Source organism: Podarcis pityusensis (assembly GCF_964106645.2).
Source record: "Podarcis pityusensis genome assembly, chromosome: 5".
Taxonomy (NCBI): domain Eukaryota; kingdom Metazoa; phylum Chordata; class Lepidosauria; order Squamata; family Lacertidae; genus Podarcis; species Podarcis pityusensis.
In genome coordinates, this window is record NC_138032.1 from 86,827,426 (window position 1) to 86,852,765 (window position 25,340).

The 25,340-nt window shown below is 42.9% G+C and overlaps 1 protein-coding gene across 4 annotated transcripts in view; it reads left to right on the forward strand.

The window, feature by feature from the left end:
* USP54 (ubiquitin specific peptidase 54) overlaps positions 1 to 25,340 on the forward strand; it is a 101,992-nt gene that overhangs the window by 2,710 nt on the left and 73,942 nt on the right. Inside the window, exon 1 of one of the 4 annotated variants that reach the window (XM_081006492.1) lies at positions 18,574 to 18,635. The exons of the other annotated variants lie outside the window; for them this stretch is intronic. The gene's annotated coding sequence lies outside the window, so the exon portion shown is untranslated. Of the gene's footprint in view, positions 1 to 18,573; positions 18,636 to 25,340 lie in introns of those variants that run through there. 4 annotated transcript variants of the gene reach the window in all.

Below are 25,340 nucleotides of genomic sequence, written 5' to 3' on the forward strand. Positions count from 1 at the left end.
GGCCCATGAAGAGCAGGGGGCAGATGGGTGCACTTGTCTTGGGCCTTGGTGGGCTAAGCTGGCCAGGGGCCCTCACCAAGGGCCTACTGGACTTATGCTATCATGCAAAGAACATCCTGAGCCTCCCAGCTGACTGGGGACTCTTGCTTCAGTCAAGCTCTGCCTGGGCCTGGTTCATAATGCCTGTCCATGGACTGAAGCATAGTTTGAATGTTTAGAGATCTTTGCCATTGTAATTTAGGAGTAGATTCTATTTTGCCAGTTTCCATCAAACATTATACACCTTGTATAAAAAGTCTTTTTGGTCAGGAGAGGTCCCCATGAAAACTTCAGAAAGTTAGATTCCTTCTATGTATAAAAACAACAGCCATCTTCCATTGAATGCAGCTTCAAATTTCATGAATTTAAACAGGGGAAATGGTACATTAGACAACTTTTGTATTATTTAGCCAAAGAGAAAATGTTCCCCTGAGCTGTATTTTATTCCTAGTTAAATGTACTGATTGCCTTTATACAATAAAAAGCATGCAGAGGGTGAGCAATTTAGTCTCATCTGTTCCAACTATCTACAGAAACCTATCCTCTTTTTAAAAAAATACTTGCTAGGATAGCAGCTCAATCGTATCTTTTAATATTCAATAAGGACAAGACTTCTGCTGGGCTTGAGAGAGGTTTGGCAAAGAGTCCTCTGCTCCCTGGAAAATGAAGATGATGGTGGCTGCTGCAGGAGTTTTGCCAAGTGCTTCGCTTCTCTTAGTGCTGGGCTGAGCACCATCATCCACTGCTGCTGTGAGCCACCACTGTCCAGTGCTGCCTGCCTCACTGTCTGTCTCCCATAGGTTGCCAGGACTGTGATGGGGCAGATTGTGATGATGGGAAGAGAAACTTCACAGCAACTTCTACCTTGGTTTCCCCAGAATGCCTGTGGGCACATGTGGGAGAGTATCTTTGTAACAGAGTTAAAAGGAAAGAGAAATCTGGGGCACACATAAAATGGCATGTAAGAGACAAGTGACAAATAAGATCAAGATACAGAATTTAGAAGGAAGTTAAATGACTCGCGTGTGAAGAGTTTTGATTTACCAGTGTCAAAACATTTTCATAAAGCTGCTGAATAAACTGTTAAACAGTAAAACGTCATTCTTCAGTACAGTACAGTCCTAGTATGAAAGGAGCTCTGATGTAGGCGGATTCAGCTCTGCCTGAGATTATGTCTCCTCCCTCCCACAGGTTCAACAAAGGAAGAGGTGTTGTGGCACCCTGTTGCATTGCAAGTTATGTTGCTTTCACACTAGCTTTTTTTCCTGGAATGTTTCCTAATACCAGCTGGAGTTGCTGAATCAGGTTCCTCTTTTGAGTTTGGCTACAGGAAAGCGAGTTGCTTTTCCTCAGCAATCTTTCCCAAGACACTGTTTTCTGAGGAAGGACAGCAGAACAGCTCCAACTCCTGCTGTATCACAAAGTGGGCTCCACTCTTCTTGCAAGTCAGACCACTGCCATGGGGCTGGAAGAAGGTGGGAGGGTTTTGCTCTTCCTTACAATGAAGCCTCCTCCTTCGTGACAGATTCCCCATCAAGCTTGCTGTGAGATGGAGCATGTTAGAATGCTTTCTTATCGGCCCGTTTACTAGTTAATTCCTGTGCTGCTGTTTGCAGGTGCGAAATCCATGCAACCAACAGGATAGGAAGTCATAAGGCTAAGCAGGGGCAATCTTGAGAAAGATTGTTGCTTCCCCATCCTTCTTGGAAGTTAACCAGTAGGCACACACAAGTAGGAACAGTGTGCTAATGACAGCACTGCCAGATCATCCAACCCTGTACAGTTTTTCTGATATACAGGAGAAATCATGTGGGTGAATTATTAATTACTGTGTTCCACTGAAGAACCAACTGCTGTCTTGGAACCTAACTTTGCCATTTACTATGTGTAAGCATGCACCTGACATAAAAAGCTACATCAATTTGTATTGGCACAAAATTGGCCTGATTCGTGTAATCAGAGATTATACACATCAGGGATGTAAAGAGCTTTTTAAATGGACAAGAGTTGTTGTTTTTCTTTCAGTCTTCATGGATACTAGGGACTCAAATCCGTTAACACAGTGGGACTTTTTTCTGAACAAATATACATAGGATTGTGCTGCATGACTGACAGTGGATCACAAATAACTAGGTATGGTTGAGCAGGCAGGCTTATTCTTTTTTGAAAGCCTGTTGTATCCGTTTAAAAGGAGGAAAATCAACATGTTCTTACATACTTGAAATCCAGGATGTGATTAATGAGGGAATAAGAAGACTGCTTGTGGCTTCTGTGTTAACAGCAGCTGAGGATGCTTTCTGCTGGAATATAATTTTGAATAGCTACATTAAAGCTTGTTTCTTAGTTATTTCAGTGCAGCAGGATTAATTACTAAAACTAAAGTCTGAATACTATTTTGGAAGACTTTAAGTTTGCAACTAAAAATGTTATTCAGGAGATGCAGTGATGATAGCTCTGTAGTACTGTATTCTTGCTGGGCTGATAATGAGTTCTTTAACAGGGCTACATATTCTGCCTGCCCAAGACAGTCTGATTTGCTAGTAGATAATGTATTCTTCACTGTAGCAGAATTACATGAACATAAAATCTGGATGCTGGTTTTAATTGGCCTAATCATATGGAGTATGTTGTTGTATTAGGGTAGAACATGTGTCTGATGCCCACCTATGCAGCCCTAGTTTTGGGAAGTTTTGAAAATGTCATCAATATTCAAACTATAATTCCCTGCAAATGCACAAAAGGGAGGGCACTTTCTGTTTTAGAATACAGCTACATGGTTCCATTGTTAAAGGTTTTAGTCTCCTGTTCTGAAGAATGATTATGGCTGCTGTTCTGTAATCAAGGATTAGAGTCCTAAAAATAAACCAAAACAAAGCTCTTAAAATTTTGCAGGTACTACACTCCTTTTGTTGGATCAGTAAATCAGTGAAAAGAGAATTGCTATGGGCATCATGGGTATAATAAAGTGATTGCTTTCAGTATTGTTAGTACAGAAAATGTATGCATAATTAAATTTTTAGATTTTAATTTTTTTACTTTATGTATCCTCAAAAGATCAGATAGGCAGGGCTTTTTTTTTAGCAGGAGCTCGGGCAAACTCAGTTCCTGCACTTCTCAGGTGGATGCCGTTGCCGTTCTAAGAGAACGAGGGAGACGTTCATGGTGAGTTCCGGCACCACTTTTTATAGAAAAATAGCACTGGAGATAGGTAATAACAGTTTGTCTCCAGAATCTTCTGATTATCCCTTAAAATTAAATGCTCATGCAAATAAGATTTCTCGCCTTGTTTCTGAAACACTGTAATATGGTCCCTAGCATAAACCCTTGTAGCAAAGTCAAAACTGAATTAGGCAAACATACACTGTAGCTAATTATAGGATCAGAGTGGGAAGGGACCTCAGAAGTCATGTGGTCTATCTCCTACCCTGACAATGTAGTAAATGTGCTCCTGCAGCATCCTTGAAAGGTGGCCATCCAGCCTTTGCTTAAAAATGTCTAACAAAGGAAAGTCCACCATATTCCAATACACTACAGCATATTTCCTTGCTGTAGGAAGATCAAACAACAAGGGTGCCAACTTGAATAAAATGTTCAAGGAGGGGCAGGTAAGCCCCACCCTCATAATCGATCACATGATGTGGTGCATGCACACCGTTTGAAGGGCAATGACCATCAACTTTGGGGCCCCCCTCAAATATTTTAGGGGGGCGAAGGGATCTTGGCCCCTAGGAGTTGGCTCCTATGTCAAACGGCTTGTACAATAAGGAAGTTCTTCTTAATGTTTAGTCTAAATAACTTTCTTTCTTGTATCAGGAGCCATTTCGGTTATTCATCAGGAAAGCTTGCGCAGATGAAAGGGATAAAATGAACAAATTGATTTGCATTTAAACATAGAGAGAGAGAGAGAGAGAGAGAGAGAGAAAGACAGTACAGTTAGTTTAAGCAAGGAGTATGCCACTTATTGGGGCCTGAATTATTTAGTTTAGATGGAAAACAGTTTGACAGAAACAGTAATTCAATAAGCCGATTCATGAAGCCAGTGTAGTAACCCCCCCCTTCATTACTTCCATCAAAGTTCAAGTAAGGCAAAGGTCAGACCAGTTAATACAGTTGAAACCGAGAATTCTAATGCTCACTCAGAAACAAGATCAGTACACTCAAATGAGAGTGAAAAGTGTAGAGTTGTTCAGGTACATACTTCAGGTTCTCCTTTTAGCTGTTGGTACAATCTTATCCATTAGGCTCTTCGGACTGTCAAGCAAGGCTTCATAGAAAGCCAGGAATCTGAGTCAATATTGTTGTGCTGTGCTTCCTTTTGTGATGTCCTAAGTGCATGTGCTGATAACCATGCTTGGTGTGATTGCTGAGATGCTACCACAGCTAAGATTGAGGTTTTTATCTAGGAAAACTAGGAAACTCCTCCCTCTGTCTGTGCCTTGTTAAGGAGCTATGGTGTTACTTGGACCTGCATGTGGTTGGTGAAGACAACCAAAAGAGCATACAGTACTTCTCCTTCTGCATTCGCCATGTCCTCGAGTCAGTTTCTGAACACCTCTATTGTCCTTACTCTAGAAGTGAAGTGGTGTACATCTTTTCAGTTGTGGCACTGCAACTCTGAGAGAGGTCCAACTGGTCTCCTCTAGGTGAGCAGTGAAATCTTGATTATTTAGCAAGGCTTGTGTGATGACTTGATACTGCTTGACTGGTCGATTTAGATGTAGTTTTAAGCGTAGATTTCTGTGTAGCAATCTCTCTGTTGCTTCCCCCTGACTTTGTAGATTATTATGGCTTATTGTTGTTTTAATCTTGTATAAACTTTGTTGGTAGTGGAGGTCCTTGAATCCTAAATTTGTTGTATTAAATGGTCAAATAACTAAATAATGAACTGCTGTTGGTTGATCATATATGTGGGGCTGTCTCATCTTGGTTGTGGCCTGGGTGAGCAAAGTATATATAAGGAAATAGTCTCAATGCATATGGTGCATTAATTTTGCTAAAACTAACATTGCTAGGTTTCATCATGTGGACGGTAGCCTCAAATGTTCTATGTGCTGCTTTTAATTTCCATGAAAGAAATATGGGAAATAAATGTAATAATTATGAAAACAAATTCCCATTCCCTCCTCTGTTCCCATTACATTTTTGTATTACTTGAGAATGATAGCATACCTCACACAATCCATTGGATCTTTGATTATATTTTGTCGGGGGGGGGGGAGAGTTCTGTCGAACTTGAAAGTACCCAATTTTCCCAGCAAAAGTAATGGCTATGATGACACCATTAGCAATGAAAATCTTCATAGTCTCCATAGCTTCTGTTGAGACTACCAATTAATTTCTCACAGCTGTTGAACAATCTTTTTTTTGAACTATGAGCTATCTTAAGTTAAACCAGTGCCTTGCCGTTGAAAAGTAGTGTATCCTGTTACCAATCCCTTGAGCCACCCAGATGCCTCTTTATCCCAAATCTTACTTGATCTCTGCTCCAGACTCTACCATGTCCATTTAACAACACATTAAGACTGCCTGCTCTGGATGTGAGTAAACGGTTGGTTAAATATAGAAACAGTTTCTTATTTAGTGAAGATTTCCATGACAAATCCTTGTGGATCACCATATAAACACAACCATATGGCCAAGTCCAGTATTATCTTAAAACGATTAGCTTGGAGCTTAATACTGTCATTAACTGAAAAATACACACATCATTTTATTTGTATTCCACCTTTCCATAGTTCTAACCATGCTCAAGGCAGCTTACAACACGAAGACAATTGCATAATTACAAACATAACCAAAAGGAGCCTTAAATAATAAATAAAACATCAAAAAGTACATAACGAAATGGAACAATTTCGACATAAATCATAAGAACTAAAATAAAGATACAAATGATTAATATCAATACCAGCATCAACCCTCAAGCGAACCCCCTAAACAGTATTCCAGGCCAAGATTGAATTCACAGCTTTTGCAACTGGCTTGTGTCAAGCTATTGATAATTAGATGTAAAAAAAGTTGCCATAAGCATAAATAAAAGAACATTATCACACATTCATTAATTTCTTGATCTCATGAGATCTTATTGATTGTTGTTTTATTTAGTGTTCATTGATGATGTTTAATGGAACCTAACTGGAGCTTTTTTTGTTTTTGTTTTTTTTTAAAAAAAGGAAAGAAAAACTATAGGATAACATCAATCCCACATTGATTTTAAAAAGTACTTCAAGCAAAGCAGTTCACACAAATGCATACTTACTAACCCCTCAATTATACCTGTTTTGTTTATTTTTAAATAGTTTCTGGGATGGACAGACTTTCGTTGTGGCCAATTTCATACCTATTTGCTTGGCACCATTCTATCTGTCATTGAAACTGATTGTTACCCCTTCATTTGTATAAATGTATTATAATATGGATTGTTTTTCTTTTCTATATTAGCAAGTGAGAGCAAGTATGATTTAGTGGTTTGGGTGCTTGACTAGGACCTGAGAGACTCAGCCATGAAGATCACTGGGGGCCTTGTGCCAGTCTGTCAGCCTAACCTACCACAGGGGTGTTGTGAGGATAATATGAAGAGGAAAGAAATATGTACACCACCTTGAGATCCTTGGAGGAAAAGTGGGATCTAAACACAATAACCCACCTTTTTATCATTACAGCAAGCTAGCAACTGATTGATTGATTGCTCAAATTTATATTGAACTGTTTGCTCCAGTGTGTAACACTTTACATTTACTTAAGATGGATCTCATTTGCCTATTTGTTACGCAGGTTGTCCTTTTTGGAGCTGTTCACAATTTGTGTTTTCACCATCCTAATATAAGTAATCCGGGACGATCTGCAAACTGGAGTTCCTTTCAGCTTAGCATTTACACAGATCATTTATTATTAAGTTAAATCATATGTTTGTCCTCACTATTTTTATGATAATCAAATATCTGTTTTGGTCCATTGTGTCTTTGCTGTAAGAGTTTTCAATTTCACTGTTTAGTTAAATCCAGAGACTTTTTTTTCCATGGAGAAAGTCTATTAGGTATATGCATGTCAACAGTACAGGTTGGACAGTGTTCCAAACTCCCATTGTTCTAGGTGCATTTTGTGACGGGGAATTTCATTAGTGCGAGCAATTTCTGAGCTCTGGGTGCAGTATTGCACCTAAGATTTCAGATTAAACTGCAGAATGGAAAGAAAAGAACCTTTTTCTGCCTCTCCCCTTCTAGCTACTCTCTGAAGACTGGAGAAGAGACCCTCTTAAGAATATTAGGGGGGTGGGCAGGAGAAGGAATAGACCATGTGAAAATTGAACATAATATTTTAGCTGAAGTTTGTTCATTTTCAGCTTTGTAGTATTATTATTATTATTATTATTATTATTATTATAAAAAAGCACACCTAGACATTCCGCTGTTGCGCCCATAACCTAGGTTTAAGGTGCCATTTAGCTCCTATCTTTCATATCTCAGTTTCTAACACTGAAGTTGGAGAATCTTTTCAAGCAATTCTAAGACAACATTTGACTGAAATTTGTAAAATTTAATAGACACTATTGGTTAGATTAGTGCTTGTACTCTTTGGAATTGCAACTTCTTCTTTTGTTTAGCCAGGTTTCTCTTCCCCAGTTTTCTCTGCATGCTGCCCAGTTGAGCCTTTCTGTTTATTGATGTGTTTCAACTCAAGAGAGGTATTTCCCAAGCAGTAGTGGCTGTGGTGATGTGCTACAAACTCATCTATTTTGCAGCGCTACGAAAGGCTCCATGTTTCTGTTGCTGTCAGCTGACTAGAGCCAAGGCCCTTTGTTTTTCCATTGTTTTTTCTACCAAGTGGGATGTTGATGGAATTGATTGAAATGTATTGAAGTGTTTAGTGCTGATTGTGGTTGGGAAGTCAGCTCTGAAAGGAAACTCATTGTTCTGAATGATGTGTCCTGCGGTTTAATATTTAGCTGTCAAAATAAAGATTTCTCTCCAGGGCCAAGCTAAAAAAATAATAATAGAATTGCTAATTTAGCATATGCTTACAGGGCATAGTAATAAAGAGGAACAGGAATTATTTATTTTGTCCACTTTCGATGTATTTTAGAATAAATATTTGATTTTGTAAAATTGCCGGGGGGGGGGGGAGAAAAGATCCCAACAATGCTACAATTCTCTCACAAATTAATTTCCACCCTTTGCAGAGGCGCTAGCCACAGTACCAGTATTTGGTACTGGTGGTGAGGGCTGAAAGTATCCCAGATACATGGTTTCCCTTGTACCAAAACCATTATTTGTGTTTTTACCTCATTGCCTTGATATTATTTCCCCATCCATGTTTAGAGAGAGCTTATAAAAATAAGGGACGTGGGTGGCGCTGTGGGTTAAACCACAGAGCCTAGGACTTGCCGATCAGAAGGTCGGAGGTTCGAATCCCCGCGACGGGTGAGCTCCCGTTGCTCGGTCCCAGCTCCTGCCAACCTAGCAGTTCGAAAGCACGTCAAAGTGCAAGTAGATAAATAGGTACTGCTCCGGCGGGAAGGTAAACGGTGTTTCCGTGCACTGCTCTGGTTCGCCAGAAGCGGCTTAGTCATGCTGGCCACATGACCCGGAAGCTGCACGCTGGCTCCCTCGGCCAATAAAGCGAGATGAGTGCCGCAACCCCAGAGTCGGTCACGACTGGACCTAACAGTCAGGGGTCCCCCTATAAAAATAAATCTGATGACATTCAAATAGAAGCAGCCTTACAATTGTGTGTGTCTGGTTTTGGGATGTCAAACTGGAAGCTATTGCTGAGAGGTAGGTTGTAGAATTTTCCTTATCATGGAAATGTTTGTGAAGGTCAGATTACACAAGGTTCTTGCGTGTGGGTGCTTTGGGGAGGTGGGTACCTAGATCAGTATTACCTCAGTGTTGTCTGCTCACAAGTTCTTACAGGTTCCTTATCTTGAAGCAGCAGGTCAGCACCTGCTGGGAGATCTTTTGTTGAATAGTCTTGACTGTCTTTTTCCCTCCCAAAGAGCTAAAGTCTTTGACTATTATTGGGAAATTTATTTCTAGGTAAGTGTCAGTCAAGAAATTCTGCTGGAAGGGTGTGGGGGGACTCCTTTGCTTAGTGTAAAATTGGGTTTAGCAAAACTTGATGGATTTGGCTGCCAAGAAATCGGCAGCTATTTAACTGAGTCTTGCTATGCAACTTTAAAGATTTGCTGTGGCTGTGCTGAATCAAGTTCAATAGCTCAATGTGCAAAATAATGGCAATATTGTTCCATTCATATCAGTAAAGCAAGAGCTGAGAACTTGTGTACTACCAAATTGCTGTTTATTTCAACATCTGACTTGTGTAGTCAAAACAAAATTTCAGAATAGAACATTATGCTGGTAAAGAAAGTCAATTGATAGATGAAGTTTTAAGGATTAAGATTAAAGTCTGTTCAGAATCAAAGTTATGGCAAAATAGTTTTGCTTAACTGGTTTAGTGATCTCAGCCCAAAGCATCCAGTCAGTTCAGAATTTAATGACTGCATATCTGTCAGCATATGGATAACTTTCTCCAATAACAAATTGGCTCAATTCTCCTATTCTAACGTCTGCAATGCTCTGACTTACTAAATTCATTTTGATATGGGGGGGGGGGAGACTATTGGAAAACTGTGACAAGGACCTCGAGTGTATTTGAGAGAATGGAACTAATCAAATTTTCTTTTTCATGTTTGTTTTTCACTTGCTTTATTATTGTGCTCAAGAGAAAATGGCATAACATTAAACTGTTGTACGTTATGAGTGTTTGAGAAAAAGTTGGCCATGTCTAAGTGTATTGCTCCTTATATTATGTAGATGTCCATTGTGTACATCCTGGAGGCCTAAGTGGGAGGAGATACAAATTAGGAAAATACAGTGGTACCTCGGGTTAAGTACTTAATTCTTTCTGGAGGTCCGTACTTAACCTGAAACTGTTCTTAACGTGAAGCACCACTTTAGCTAATGGGGCCTCCTGCTGCTGCTGCGCCGCCGGAGCACAATTTCTGTTCTCATCCTGAAGCAAAGTTCTTAACCTGAAGCACTATTTCTGGGTTAGCGGAATCTGTAACCTGAAGCGTATGTAACCTGAAGCGTATGTAACCCGAGGTACCACTGTACGTGGATCGAAAAGGCTTCCTACTCTTGCAGCAAACAAACAAACAGAATGTTGGAATGGCCTCCCCACCTGAAAATGGCAGGTTGTGAAAACCCAATAAATGTCCCAGCTGAGTGGGAATTTGAACTTGGGTTTCCCTCCTCTTAGTCTAGCCCTCTAACCACAAGTTTCCATTGCCTCCTTTTAAATGATTTTATGTAGGAATGTGTTTGTGTGAGTTGAACAATAAAGCAGATAGTGTATAGGAGAACTACCAACTACCCAGGGCAAATGTTTTCTTTCATCTGGAGAAAGCTCACTGCCATCATCCAATAACTTTTTCATCCAAAACTTTCATCCAAATCTTTACAAAAAATCCTGTGTGTATTCTTCAGTGGCAAAAACTGAAGTGAAATCACCGGGACCTGCTTTTTAAGAGATGCATTTTGATGACAATCATGAAAATACAACCACCTTCTAATTTTGTGTGTGTCATTATGTGACAGAGAACTCTTGTCACTTCTCAGTAGTGCATATTTGTCTTATGATTAGCTACTGTTTTAAGAGATACAAAAGAAGCAAAACTTGTAACATTTTAGATGTAAAAGGAATTAGCCTGTTATTGCTGTGTTGTGTTTGGAGTATTTAACATGCAGGTTGAAGATACAGTGGTACCTCGGGTTAAGTACTTAATTCGTTCTGGAGGTCCGTACGTAACCTGAAACTGTTCTTAACCTGAAGCACCACTTTAGCTAATGGGGCCTCCTGCTGCTGCCGCGCTGCCGGAGCACTATTTCTGTTCTCATCCTGAAGCAAAGTTCTTAACCTGAAGGACTATTTCTGGGTTAGCGGAGTCTGTAACCTGAAGCGTATGTAACCTGAAGCGTATGTAACCTGGGATACCACTGTACCTGCTTCCTTCCTGTTGCCATAGAGTATATCGGCAGCAGAGCACATGGGTAACCTTTGCTATCTGAGTAAGGGAAGCCATGTGCATTCCCTCAGCTTAACAAGGCCCCCAGTGAATGTTTTAAAGGACAATGTTTGTTCTGTCATTTTGGTGAAAAGAGCGAGGCTTTACCTTCACTGCCAAAAGTAATCTGGCGGGGAGGGGTGGAATTGTGATGTAAAAAGAAAAAGGGCTTCTTTCTGCCTGAGACCAGTTCATCTCTCTGCTCAGCAACAATTGTTCCTAGGACAAAAGGGTACTAAGATCACTCTTGGCTACTGAAATGGAGCCAGCCTCTAAGGGTGGATACATTGCAGAGGGGAAGGAAAGGAGGGATACCACAATTTAAAAAAAATCAATTTACAATGACCCCATAGTTTGGACAATAAATACTACGAGAACCAAAACTCCCTTTTTCTTTCCTTCTCCTGACAATTCTTTGCTGGTGTGTGTGTATAATATGCCTGCCACTTTTGTATGCAAAACCTGTTGGGATATTGTCTGTAAAAGTTTGCTTTAACTTGGACAGCAGATCTTCCCACAGATTTCCTTAGCATATTCTAAAACTTTTAATGAGGAAGACTAGGCCTTCAGGCACAGAGGAACAAGCATGGTTTGGATTTCAAATTGCTTTGTCAACTAAATAGGAGAGCAAGGATAACTAACATGAGGAGCCATTGTTAGGGATAATGGGGTTTCAGTCCTGCCCTCTTTTCTTCCCAACCCTATACTGCATATAACACCAGTGTCTCACAACAAATTTAACTGAAGAACCTGAAGAAAGAGACAATGGATGTGTTTTTGAAAATGAGGGGAAATTATTGTTTTATTTAAAAAAAGAAAAGGAGTGTGCAGCAGCCCCCAGTATTTAAAGAGCCCCAACCCCATTACATCATTAGAACCAGAACATAAACTGGAAAAGAGGAAAAATTTCAATGTTTGGTCCAGATCCTAGGTGCTGCACCCTCACTAAAGGAGACTGTATGGATGATTCACGAAATGATTGTAGGATGACGTGTGTACCTGAGCTTATGGCCTCAAATTCACTTTATCTTATATGTTGCCTTATTGCAAAAATGACGACTGGACTACTAATCCTAAACGGAATAGTTGCCCCACCACCCCCTCCAGAACCCACCGCTCTCAACTGACTGTCAACTGCCTCGCATTCAAACTCCCTTTCAAATCCTCATCTAATTGTCACTCACCACCGGAATTCCACAATCTCTCTTTCCCTCTCCCTCCTTAACATTCCCATAATAATTCTGATACAATTACCTTAATAACCTTATTGCATTCAATATTTTATACACGCTGCTGCCTATAACCATACTGTTTGAAGCACTTGAGCTTCCCATTCCTGATTCCTAGAAATGGGGGAGCAAACTGCAGGTTCTCCATCCCTGTTCTAAAAACCAGATGTCTTCCCCCAAATGATCCTGGGAATTGTAGTTTATTAGGGGTTTGGGGGATTGTAGGTCTGTGAGAGGGAAGCCACAATGGCACGAATCATTTCGGGGGAAGTTATGTGCTTTAAAGGCGCATTGGATGCAATGAAGGAATCTCAGCTAGGTGATCCATGGCTGATTGCCATCCAAGCACTGCTTAAAAACCTCCAAGGAAGGAGAGTCACTGCTTCAGGCCCTAAGCGCCTCTGGAGCAGGAGAAAGCAAGCTTGCTCCATCCTCCATGTGACACCCCTTTATATTTAGTTATTGAAAAGGCTGCATGGTGTGGATCTCATATCAATGTTATGAGAGTGTAAGCAACACATTTCTCTCTCCCCTTTCTCCACACCATGCAGAATTGCAGTGGTAACCAGAAGGCTGGAGTTTGGAGCCCAGCCAGGGCTGGCTGTGGGCAGGATCCTTGTTTTGCCGGGGGTTTGACTAGATGACCCTTGAGATCCCTTCCACCTCTGCCATGCTATGATTATATCAAGCAGCTAAAGGAACAAAAAGATGCTTCTGAAACATTTGGGAATCATAGGCACATTCTCCCCACCAGTGGCTTCCGGCAAGAGTTTGCATCTTCCTTAGGAGAGAGGCAGTCCAGAACAAGGAGGGAAAGGCTCAGAGTTCAGGTAGGTGGAAATGCCAATTGAATGCCCTATACTATAGGAATGCTTTCTTCCCGTGTCCCCCACCCTCATGTGCCAGACTGGTGCTAGCATGGCTGGGAGCCAGGTGCCTGCTTATTCCTCCATTTTCTTTGCAGGGGGGAGCCTTTCCCCAACATATACTTTGTTCTGACCAAATCCCTGAAGAGATGTGATGACCCTCAGGTACTGGGGCAGAGGGAAGGAAGGGGTCCTTATGAAACACATTTGGGGAGTCTGTGGCTTCCAGCAGGTGCTTTTCAGAAGCATTGCACTCTCCAACAGGGGAGGCTGAGCATAGCCATCACAGCTAGTTGCCTTTGATTGGCCTCTCCTCCATGCAATTGTCTAGCCCTCTTTGAAAGCCATCCCATCCAAGATGCTCTTGTGGTGCATCTGATTCTCCTGTGGTTCCTTGCTCCTGCAAGGAGATGACTATGGTGAGATCCTTTGGTTAACATCTGTCTGGGCTGAAAAATATTAAAGAATCAGAGGACTGGTGAGTTTCGCTTGAAGCACAACTGATCAAAGGCAGGCAGATCTGTTAGCATCTTGATAAAGATGCTCAAACAGCAAAGGATGCTATCATACCCCACAAGCATCTCAGAAAAAGCTCCCAAGCTGATGGAGAAGACAGCAGTTAAGTGGTCAGTGGGACTCCAGGTTGCCGTTTCCAGATCCCACCACAGCCCTTCCAAGTTGCCCAAGAAATCAATGCCACAACAGTTTTTTCCTCACACCTCCTCCCCATGATCCCTCATGGGGCCTTCTCAGACATATGCTGTGTCTGAACCAGCAGATCCCACCAAACCAAGTAATTTGAGGACCCAGTCAGAAAAGGAATGTGCACAGTCATACCATAAATAAGCAAAATAACTAAACAGGTACTAGAAGTCACCCCAGAACTGGCCCTACTGAACATCTTCCAAGATAACAATGCCCACTCACACTAGAAAGAGCTCATAACCCACCGACAGCATACGATTCAATATGGCTAACTTAACCCGACAACCCTCCTCACCCATGCACAAACAAATCCCACTGCAGCCAGCCAAAGAAGAAGAAGAAGAAGAAGAGTTTGGATTTGATATCCCGCCTTTCACTCCCCTTCAGGAGTCTCAAAGCAGCTAACAATCTCCTTTCCCTTCCTCCCCCACAACAAACACTCTGTGAGGTGAGTGGGGCTGAGAGACTTCAAAGAAGTGTGACTAGCCCAAGGTCACCCAGCAGCTGCATGTGGAGGAGCGGAGACGCGAACCCGGTTCCCCAGATTACGAGACTACCGCTCTTAACCACTACACCACACTGGCTCTCCCTCACTGGCCAAAGACGATCAGCCACACCCTAGGCCACCCCAACCCCTCTCACCACCAAGGAAACATAACAAGTGAATAGAAAGAGAACTTCCCCAAGTGACGCTGGCAGAAAACCCCCAAGCATAGACTAAATAAAAGAACTTAAGCTTTGCTACCCCATCCCCTCTCTCCTGTCCCCACATCTGGAGGGCCACATGTTAACTAACCCTGGATCAGAGGAATACTCCATTTCCCCCCTCTATTTTGCCTCCTCAATTTTGTTTTTTTTTTGGGGGGGTGGGGGGGGGGAGGGTAGAAACATGTGTCCAATCCCATATATATTAAAATCTATCTCTTAGTGCCTGCACATCTCCGCAGCCATAGTTGCTAAGCCATAGTGTGGCAAACCAGCCCAATAAATAATGTGCTTTATTAAGCAAAAGTTCTGGTGGATGTTATTAGTGAGCATTTAGGAGTATTAAACAGGGATGTGGGTGGCGCTGTGGTCTAAACCACTGAGCCTCTTGGGCTTGCTGATCAGAAGGTCGGCGGTTTGAATCCCCGTGGCGTGGTGAGCTCCCATTGCTCGGTCCCAGCTCCTGCCAACCTAGCAGTTTGAAAGCAAGTGCAAGTAGATAAATACCATATTTTCGCTCTATAGGGTGCACCTGACCATAGGGCGCACCTAGTTTTCAGAGGGGGAAATCAAGGAAAAAATATGACACCCCCCCCCCAGCTCTGGGAGCAGCGGACATGCTGCACGCAGCCTGTGCACTTCTCCCAGACCTTCTCCCTGCTATTGCGGGAGGAGGGAGAAGGGACTGATTCGGTCAGACAGTCCCTTCTCCCTCCTTGGGGAAAAGCCCCCAAGAGCGGCGCGTTCTTTAAAGGCTGCGTGGCTCCTGCGGGCTTTTCTAGGAGGTGGGGGAATTCCCCCATCTCCCACAAAAGCCCACAGGAGCCGTGCACCCTTTAAAGAGCACGCAGCTCCTGTGGGCTTTTCGACCGAGCTTGTGGGGCTGGCAGTGGGGGGAAGCGCTGCTTTCCCCCGCCGCCAGCCTCAAAACCAGGTCGGGGAGCAGTGCAAAGGCGTCGCGCGCCTTCCCGCTGCCCCCCGAGCCTGCGGGGCCGGCGGTTGGGGGAAGCGCTACTTTCCCCCACCGCCAGCCTCAAAGACCAGACTCTCCTGGCCTCAGCGAAAGCAACGCGAAGCCTCCGGAGTGCAGGCATCGGAGGCTTCGCGTTGCTATCGCTGAAGCCAGGGAGCCTGCATTCGCTCCATAGGACGCACACACATTTCCTCTTAATTTTTGGAGGGGGAAAAGTGTGTCCTATAGAGCGAAAAATACAGTAGCTTCCTCTGGCAGGAAGGTAAACGGCGTTTCCGCGTGCTGCTCTGGTTTTGGTGTTCCGCTGCACCAGAAGTGGCTCAGTCATGCTGGCCACATGACCTGGAAAAACTGCGGACAAACGCCGGCTCCCTCGGCCTGTAAAGCGAGATGAGCACTGCAACCCCAGAGTCGTCTGCGACTGGATTTAACTGTCAGGGGTCCTTTACCTTTACTTTTTTAGGAATATTAAACACCTGTGTATGGTTTGAATGAAAGTATCTTGTGTTCTTTATTACTAATCCATACCCTGCAACATTTCACAGATAAAGATTTGACACATGCATGTAACACCTCCCATATTGTTAAATATGGTGGTTTAATATATTTAATATTACCCCTCTTTTCTCTGCAATAGCTTGTCCTGCACTGGTTTAAAATCTGATAAGAGTCTGTTTGGTTTTTGGGCTAAAATTATACTTGAAAAACAATGAGTTTTCTCTTGGGTTATTAAGAATCAAAAGGAGCTTCACCAACATATGCAGTTGCTGTCTGTGCACTGCATGGTGCTTTAGTGTTTCTGCGCACATGTCTACATGCATATAAAGAGACAAGATGCATCCACCACCCCACTTCTTGTGAGCCTGGGAAGAGAGCTAAATATGGAAAACTGACAGCAGCTCTGGCAACTCCCACTAAATTTTTTTTATCAAGACTTCCCCCAAAGGCAAATATAGAGACAGTGATTGTACAGGAAATATAGATAATCAGAGCATATGCTGAATAAGCATGTGCTGTGCAAGAACAACACTCTTAGGCATTTATGGTGGGAACATAATTTCAAAAGTTACAGAATACAGAGCATCTTTAGGCATGGGGTCGAAATTAGGGATGTACCAAGCATGTCGATGGAATGTCTTTATACAATATAGTCACTTTTTTCAGATTCCTTCTTTAAAACAGGGATTAAAAATTCCTAACTCAATTACATGAACCCAGCCTTAGACCAATGAGTGTATTGATGGAGGTAACTCAAAACTTGTTTATAGTAGATTATTCTAAAACAGGCTTCCCTAACATGATGATTTCCAAATGTTGGACTACATCACTGCAATACCTCAAGAGTGGCCTCTCTGCATATAAACCAACCTAGACTGTGTTCATAATCAGAGGCCTTTCTTTGTGTTCCTCCTCCATGTGAGGTCCAGAGAGTGGCAACATGAGAATGGGCCTTTGCTGCAGTGGCTCCCAGTTTGTGGAATTTTCTCCCCAGGAAGGTTCATCTGGTGCCTTATATATCTTTAGGCACCAGGCAGAAATATTCCTCTTCAACCAGACCTTTGGCTGATTAATATTCTACAGCTTTTTCAATGTATTTGTAGGAGGGGGGTTATTGTATTGTTGTTTCTGTTTCAGCTATTTATTTGTGCTTTTATCTCGTGTTTTTATCTTATGAGATGCCCTGAGACCTTTTGATGAAGGGTGGTATATAAATCTAATAAAGAATATATCATCCCTAACCACTGCTGGCTGTGGCAGATGTGAGCTGAAATGGAACAATATCTGGAGGGCACTAGGGACTTGGCTAGATTGGTAAAGAAAAGGTGTTTTATATGTGTTGTATAGGTGCTATAACACTGTGACACTAGATGGCACTGTGGAGTCCTGTCTTTCCATACCGGATATCCCCGTATGTGTTTAACTGAATTGCTTCTTTGACATGTCTAGATCCAGAGAAGACTGCTTTAGGAAGTGAGCAAACAGATTCTTCTTACTCATAAACTCATGCACACACACAATCCAACACTCTTTCTTTCTCGTGTTCTATTCACCTAAGCAGGTGAGCAGGGCTAAGGTTGCTGGTTTGACCACAACACAGCCTTGAGCCTCATATACTAGGAAAAGCTAGCCCAACATGAAGTGTAATGTGGATATGTTGCTGCTACTGTACCACACTACTCTGCATCTATGTCTCCCCTTGCAGGCCAATTGCCACCACTGTGTTCCTCCACCTCTTCTCTGTCCAGGTCAGTTGTGTACACACAATTTAAAGAAGAAAGAGGAGGGGTTGGCATGGTGTTAAAATCTGGCCTGGCAAGCTTACACTTATTCATCCTTTGTTGCCTGTGGAAAGCAAAAAACTGAGTGCTAGTCAGTCAATTCACAGCAGACAGGAAGAAAAAATCCTGGGTGTGTTTGTATTATTTGTTTGCTGAATTGTGACCATAGATCATATTTATATTATATATTGCAGTAGAGATAGTAGGATTAGGAAAAGGGACATTTTTGTAGTGACTAGAGGAGGAAATGGAGGTAAAATATTCAGAGCTAAAATGTTTTTGAAATCTTAGTCTCTAATATGAAAGAGAGATTTCTCTCATCTACCTTTACGCATTTGGGGCAGAATTATGGGACTAAACTGCATTGTCTTTGGTTTATTGCTTATTATAGAGGAATTGTGAATTGTCCCCTGCATTTCAGCGAAAAATGACATTTCTTTGCTGTGGGTTCCCCCCCCCCCCAAAGGAGCAATTTACATCCAGGCTGAGCAGAGCAGAGCAGGAAAAATGCAGAAATTGAATGATTACGGGAGTATGTTCTGCAGTGCCGAGAACACACTGGCAAGGGCGGTCTCTGGCTGTCACTTTAAAAAAAAAATGACCTGCTTGTTGGAGGAGGGGCAGTTTCCTGAGAATCAGGTGCATGTCTGTAGAGATGATGTCATCTTTCTAAGTAGACCTGCTTGAGAGAGACGGATGCAGAGGAGGGAATGATTTCCTAATTGCAGATCTCCAGCTGGGAGGAGTAAGAAATGGATAGAGCACAGGCAGTTTGTAAGTATTAAAAATATTGCTGAAGTCATCCGCAGTCTTCAGGAATTAATTGCTGTGTGAAGGTGATACAAAGAGCATGCTTCTTAATTGAGGACTGTGGAAAGACACTGGTTTGAAAAGGTGTTTTTTAAAAATTACTAGTGCCCCATGTTTAGAGGTAACATTTCTTAGGTTTCTTCCTAATGACAGTAAGTGTCATATGCTTTCTTCCTAGGGAAAAAAGCATGCTGCGTGGCTTATTGAGTAATTGTATCTGCCTTTTCATACTGCCTTCTTTATACTAAGAGGCAGTGCTGTAGCACTCACTTGTGGTAAAATGTAGTCCTGTATTGATGAGAAATGTCCTTGGTCCCCAGGCACTGCTTGCTTGTACCTTGGCTTTTAATTTTTGGCTTGCAAATGTAATTAACACATGCAAGATGGGCAAGAATAACAAAAGTTAGCTGCTTTCTTGTCTTTGATATCAGCTGTCAGCCGGCTTCATGGTCTGTGATGTGATTGTTGGACTGCGCTGAAATAGTTCTGGCATTGCACCACATTATCTAGGTGAACAGAGGGTCTCTAAATAGTGGCTTCATGGTGACTTGTTAGCCATTCTTCTCAGTATTCTCTTTCAGAAATAACCAGGCCTCTACAGACTCCTTAGGTACCCACATACACAAGGAGAAGCAGTTAGCGCTAGTGGATAGGTATGGTAGGTATTGAACTGTAATAGTAGACCTAAATTAAGCTAGCACAGACCTAGAAAGACTGCAGTTACAGCATGTGACTGTAGTGGATTGTTGTTTGCTCTGACACGTGTAAATTTCAGGAGGAAGTGAAATGTTTACTTTTGATGAAAGCAGTATTTTAAGGGAAGGGAATCTGTAATTGGATTGAAAGACTAGCAGAACTTACTGGCTATTTCAGAAAAGGTTCTTTGTGTATACTACTTGCATCTTTAGTGTTTATAATATCTACCAGGTATGAAGCACTGGACATAGGTAAAATGTACCTGCTGTTGTGTCTTGTGAAGTTGAAAGTAGAATTATGGTTTGGTGGCGAAAGTTGCTATAGGCAGTGGGGTACTGGCATATAGATAGAAACAGGCAGTGTGGAATGGCACCCTTAGGTGAGCTGAGTTTCAGTGTGAAGAGGCCCAGAGTTTATATACAAGGAAGGTAATTGGTTCATCCTGTTCACATGACTGCTTTGCCAGAAGAATTCTGCTTGAGGTTTCCATCTGATGACTTGAAAGGCCTGCAAGCTCCTATTCCGATGAACTCTCCTGCTAGCACAGCATGTTAAGGGAACCGGAACCTGACTCTCAGTGTTCCGATGTGAATGCTCCAGTCCCTGACAAGAATGCTGCACTTATGTGTTGGTGCTGCCTCAGTTTTTTTCTCCCATGGTCCCCTTGGATGCTTATCAGCACACGGCTTTCAGTAGGTTCTAGGGCACACACATGCCCTGTTGTGGCTGCCTTACTGCCTGAGATTATTCTATCAGCTTCATAGGGTCACAGGAGAAGAAAGTACCTGATCTTTGGGTAGGCCTATTTCTACAGAGCTAACCATCCCTTACTGATTAGGTGTGTATTTATTATAGGTTGAAGATGTACATTTGGAAGTTGGATTCATGAATGGAGGGGAGCTATGTATTCAGAACTACTAGAAGCAAATGGACTTGCTTTAGCCCAACATAAAACATGTTCTGAAAATGTACACTGTTCATTAGAAAGGGAGTTCATTAGTTGTGTTCTTAAAAGCTTTAAGAATTACATGGTAACTGTTAGACCTGGAAGTTTAGTCGAGAGCTAGGAATCCACCTCTTGTAGATCCCTAGGTGTACCACTTGTGCTGTGGAGGTGGGGACCCTGCTGTGGGATTTTACAGACCTGCAAATGCTGCTCTACCACTTTGTTTCATGCTGAAGGTAAAGGACTGTTCTGTTCCAGGCAGTGGTCTCAGCCAGATGAGGTTATAGCTCAAGGTGTCTTTGTGGGTTGATGTTAGGCACAAATTTGTGTTCCAGCAAGGAAACCAAGGCAAAATCAAGGATATCCAGGTTCTGATCTAGCAAGGCAAGGTTCAGCTTCTACGAAAGCAAAGACCAGCAAAGCGGAAGCCAGGTTCCAAGGAGGTTGGGGTAGGGAACTTTTTCAACCTGGAAACCACATGCTAGTGGTGGGTAGAGCCATAAGCAAAAATGAACAGAACGGTGAATATTAATGTTACATTTGTATAGTAGGTTTACTGTACTTACCCACACTCTTCTCCATCCAGGCAAGCAATAAGCATTATCAACGACATGCTCTAGCCAGGCAAAGTACTCAAGGAGAGTACACAACAGGGATGGTGAGAGGATGTGCCTGGGGAGAATTCTAAGAACCAGACAGAGAGGCACCAAGAGCTGCATTTGGTCCCTGGGCCTGAGATTTCCCATCCCTCCAATAAGACAAAGTCTAGCAATTTTGTTGTTGTTTAGTCATTTAGTCCTGTCCGACTCTTCGTGACCCCATGGACCAATGTCTTTGTCCATGGAGTTTTCTTGGCAGGGATACTGGAGTGGCTTGCCGGTTCCTGCTCCAGGTGGATCACGTTTGGTCAAAACTCTCCACTATGACCTGTCCATCTTGGGTGGCCCTGCCCGGCATAGCTCATAGCTTCTCTGAGTTATTCAAGCCCCTTCGCCACGGCAAGGCAGTGAACCATGAAGGGGAAAGTCTAGCAAAGCAGAGATCAAATTCTGCTAAGGCAAGGCAAGCAAAGCAAGTAGCACTGTGGATAGCTCCATTTGCCACTCAGGCTCGAGAGTCAAATGTTGCTTCAGCAACAAGCAAGCCCAGACTGAGCCAGCAGTTAAAGGGTCTTCAGTAGTAGTAGTAATTGTTGTTGTTGTTTGTACTCTGCCCATCTGACTAAGTTGCTCCAGCCACTCTGGGCAGTTTCCAACAGAATATACAAAAACACAACAGAACATCACACATTAAAAGCTTTCTGATACAGGGCTGCCTTAAGATGTCTACAGAAGGTCGTATAATTATTAATCTCTTTGACATTTGCCGGGAGGGTGTTCCATACCTTGGGCATCACTACCGAGAAGGCCCTCTGCCTGGTTCTCTGTAACCTGAGTTTTCATCATGAAGGAACTAGCTGGACCTCAGTTTCTAGGCTGAACAATGCGGGGTGGAGACACTCCTTCAGGCATGCAGGGCCAAAGGCATTTAGGGCATTAAAGGTCACCACCAACACTTGGAATTGTGCTTAGAAACGTACTGGGAGCCAATGTAGATATTTTAGGACCAGTGTTATATGGCCCTGGCGACCATTCCTAGACACTGGTCTAGCAGCCGCATTCTGGATTAATTGTAGTTTCTGAGTCACCTTCAAAGGTACCTGCCTGTATGGGGCAATACAGTAGTCTAAGCAGGAGATAACCAGAGCATGTACCACTCTGGCAAGACAGTGGGCAGACAGGCAGGGTCTCACCTAGCATACCAGAAGGAGTCGCTAAACAGTCGCCCAGGACACAGAGTTGACCTGCGCCTTTATGGACAGCTGTGGATCCAAAATGACCCCAAGGCTGCACAGCTGGTTCTTTAGGGGCACAGTTACCCCATTCAGGACCAGCAAGTCTCCCACACATGCCCGTCCCCTGTTCCCCAGAAACAGTACTTCTGTCTTGTTGGGATTCAGCCTCAATCCGTGGACTGCCATCTCTCCCAGCCACCTCTAGCCACTCACACAGAACATTCACCGCCTTCACTGGTTCTGATTTAAGTGAGAGGTTAAAGGTAAAGGGACCCCTGACCATTAAGTCCAGTTGTGGCCGACTCTGGGGTTGCGGCGCTCATCTCACTTTATTGGCCGAGGGAGCCGGCGTACAGCTTCCAGGTCTAAGCCACTTCTGGCGAACCAGAGCAGTGCACAGAAACATGGTTTACCTTCCCGCCAGAGCGGTACCTATTTATCTACTTGCACTTTGACATGCTTTCGAACTGCTAGGTTGGCAGGAGCAGGGACCAAGCAACGGGAGCTTCACCCCGTTGCAGGGATTCGAACCGCCGACCTTCTGATCGGCAACTCCTAGGCTCTGTGGTTTAACCCACAGCGCCACCCGCGTCCCGCCAGTGAGAGGTTAGAGATGGCTATTATCTGCATACTAGTGGACACTCAGCCCAAACCCCCAGCCATTTTATATAGATGTGAAAAAGCATGGGGGAGTGGATGAAGCCCTGAGGCACCCCACAAATGAACGCCAGGGGTCTTAACACTCACGCCCCAACACCACTTTGTGGACACAGCCCAGGAGGAAGGAGTAACCACTGACTGATGGCACAGAAGTGACTGTAGTTTTCTGGAGTCCTCAGAATTTGAGGATGTCAGTGTAACTTTCTCAGGCTGGAGTGATGGTGATAAAACAGTCCACTCCTGTGCTACAGCTTTCTGGACAGTAAAGTTTGACTTATTCCAGGGGCAAATCCCTCTCTTACTTTGATACTTCCTCTGAATCTCTGGCCCCATACCCCAAAGATGGGGAGTCTGTCCATGGGTCTTGAAAAGGGGACAAGGTGCTTGTGCTATTGTGTGTGTGTACGTACGTGTGCACACACATATACACGAGGAATGAAGTACTGCATATGTGAGAAAGTAGGGTGTTGCTGCATATTTGAGGGTTGATGCGGCATTTATATTTCAAAAGATACCATGGGTTTTCAAGAAGAGATGCCTGTGGCAGCATATTAGCTCATGGACCAAATTGCAGTTCTGTCTGTGTGGTGGTAGGATTTTGCCGTCACCTCTGCTCACATCTTTTCCAGTGTGCTATCTTGCAGAGCCATTGCATACATTCCGCTTCAGTGCACTGAACCCTTGGAGCTAAATGATGCCGCGGAACTTGGATTTGTGGGTCATGCAGTTTGAGTTGGTGCTCCTCAACTGTAGGTTAATAGTTTCAATGTCCATGCCTATTCAGGGCTTTAGTGTTATATGAATTTTTCATAGCAAAATGCCAGGTATGCTAGTAAATTCAAACTGCTCTGAGTAGTAAACTCCTGTGCAGGTGCATTCTCTACCTGTTGGTGGAAGTGACTAGTAGATGTCTTCTTCAGACACTGTCTTTGCAATTAATTTCTTCCACTTAGCTTCCCAGTGTAGATTGAGTAAAAGTGTCATATTTGTATTGGAGCAGCTGCACTGAAGTACAGCACAGAAATATTTCCTATGCTCTGTTATTAATGATAGTTCTTTGTGGTTTCTGTTCAGTCCAGCCTTTGCGATTAAATATGTGCAGGCCATACTACTTGGGAATCCCAGAAAGTTCTGATAGTTGAAAAGGCCTTTGGCTCATGTTTTTCAGGGAGTGTGTGGGAAAGTGTGTGATCTTATACTTGTGTTTTTATAATATCTTTAAACAGGCATAATTACATCTGGGCAGTATTGTTTCACGCCATGCTGTTCATCATGAAGTAAGTGGTAGCTTCTCACGATCTGTTTGAACTGAACAAATCTCAGTGCTGTTTGTTATGAAAATGCCCTCTATTAATAATTTTATGAGCTATAGATCCCAGAACAAATAGCAAAATTAAAGGATAATGCTGAAACTAGGGCTGTGCTAATATTTTGGCCAAGAGTTTTTTTTCAGACGCTCACAGAGGTTGGGGAAGAAATTGCCCTCAAAAACTGGGGCAAGATGGTGAAAATTACGAGAAATTAGCAGGTGTGCTGTTGGAAACGCTGGGGGCGGGGCAACAATGCAAAGCCCCCACACTGACATATACTGACATGTACTAGGACACTTACATTTTATTTAAATTACAAGATAACTGAGTATGTGTGCATGAATGTTTCTATGCTTGTGTCCATGCTTCCTTTAATTAATTTTTTAAAAAACCACAATCCTTGTGCAGTTCTGCAGCTGGAGCACTTGAAAGCAATGCAAAAATATTTTGCCATTCCCAGTTTCTCCACAGGTAGCATCACCAGCTGCTCACAGGTCCTTCTGTTTCGAAACACCTTCCAGGAAGCACAGGCAATAGTGAGACTGCAGAGCTGCAAAAGCATTGTTGGGGATTTTTGGTGATTAAAGGAAGTGCACACGTACACCCTCAGTCATCTTGTAATGTAAATAAAAAGTAAGTTTCACAGCATACCCTTGCTAATTTCTAGGGATTTCCACAACAGTTGTTCTGCAGGTCAACAATGCTCAGTCTGGTAGAGCTGCCAGGGAATGAGGTGGACAGATGGAATCAATTGCCTCTCCCCCATCCCCATGCTTGTACTGCCTGGTTTGACAGTCAATCAGCATCCTTTCCATCTTGTACTGTCAGTGCTTCATGTTTCAGCTGCTTGCTCTTGGCTGAGAGCTGTAGGATTAAAACCCTTGCTAGGCACAAGCCTTAAATATTACTGGGAGGAGAAATGTTATTGCACCTATTGCTGTGACAGATCTATGGTGTTTAAGGTTTCCTTTGGTTAAACTTCTAAAATATTGTTTATGGAAATATTTAAAACATTTTTATTTATTTATTTTGCAATAAGAGACCATCTTGCTCCCTTCTTCCCAGTGATGTACTGTATTTGGTTATACAGGACATATAAGATTGAGCTTCATTTTCCCATGCTGTTCAGTTCTGTGTCCTAACAATGTATACTCAGAAATAAGTTCTACTGAATTCAATGGGATTACGCCCAGATAAGTGGGGTTAGGAATATACCCCTGCAT